Source organism: Paroedura picta, chromosome 2 (assembly GCF_049243985.1).
Source record: "Paroedura picta isolate Pp20150507F chromosome 2, Ppicta_v3.0, whole genome shotgun sequence".
Taxonomy (NCBI): Eukaryota; Metazoa; Chordata; class Lepidosauria; order Squamata; family Gekkonidae; genus Paroedura; species Paroedura picta.
The window spans coordinates 183,903,744-183,904,654 of NC_135370.1; the positions used below are offsets into that span (position 1 = coordinate 183,903,744).

Here is a 911-nt window from a genome sequence, read left to right on the forward strand (position 1 = left end):
GATATGAGCTTTTGAAATTCAAAGTTCCCTTCATCAAATATCTTCAACAGACACACATTTCATGAAGGAAGCTTGGACTGTTGAAAACTTATACTTTGACAACCTTGTTGGTCTCTGAAATCCCACTGGACTTCCATCTAGTTAAAATGATCAGGGAGGAGGTGATGGGAAAGATCTCTGCCTGAGACTCTGAGGTATATAAAATACAAGAATTAGGTAGTGGGTTGAAGACTTGGTTTGTATCCCTGAAAAAACTGAAGTAAAATACGAAAACGAGGTTTTATACCTAGGAACTCATTCTGAATAAAGCTTTTTGCCATCGCCAGCTTGGACACTTCTTTCTGTTTATTCATCTTCAGCTGACAGGTCATCTCTGCTTATATGAGAACCTGGAGAGGCAGGGAGAGGGGCTGTAGCTTAGTGGTAGAGCATCTGCTTGGCAGGCAGAAGGTCCCAGGTTCAATCCCTGGTATCTCCAGTTAAAAGGACTGGGCAGGAGGGGATGGGAAAGATCTCAGCCAGAGACCCCTGAGAGCCATTGCTGGTCTGAGTAGACAATTTTTTTTCTTTATAGACCGAGGGAAATGCAGAGATCCCTATGTCATTTACTCGTTGTTTTCCCCCAAATCTTGCCCTGAAGCATGTCAGTTCCTTGGCATCACCTCCATTTCTCCCTACCTTGGCAGCAGCCTTGAGAGAGAGAGAGAGAGAGAGAGACTCCCCCTCGTTGGAAGTCATCGTGTTACTCCCTGTAATTATTTTTTAAAAGGAGCAGGCTAAGTGTCTCATGAAATATTTATGCAGTACAACTCACATTATATTATTGTGTGTGTGTGTGTGTATGATGATCACAAGAGATTCCTTTAATTGAAATTGTTTTCAAGTCATGCCAGAGTCCTGATTTCCATTTT

The 911-nt window shown here is 42.4% G+C and overlaps 1 non-coding gene across 1 annotated transcript; it reads left to right on the plus strand.

Annotated features, from left to right (window-relative positions):
- The first annotated feature begins 406 nt into the window (after window positions 1-406).
- TRNAA-GGC (transfer RNA alanine (anticodon GGC)) lies at window positions 407-478 on the plus strand. The gene has a single exon. It is a non-coding gene; the product is annotated as a tRNA-Ala (tRNA).
- Window positions 479-911: the final 433 nt, after the last annotated feature.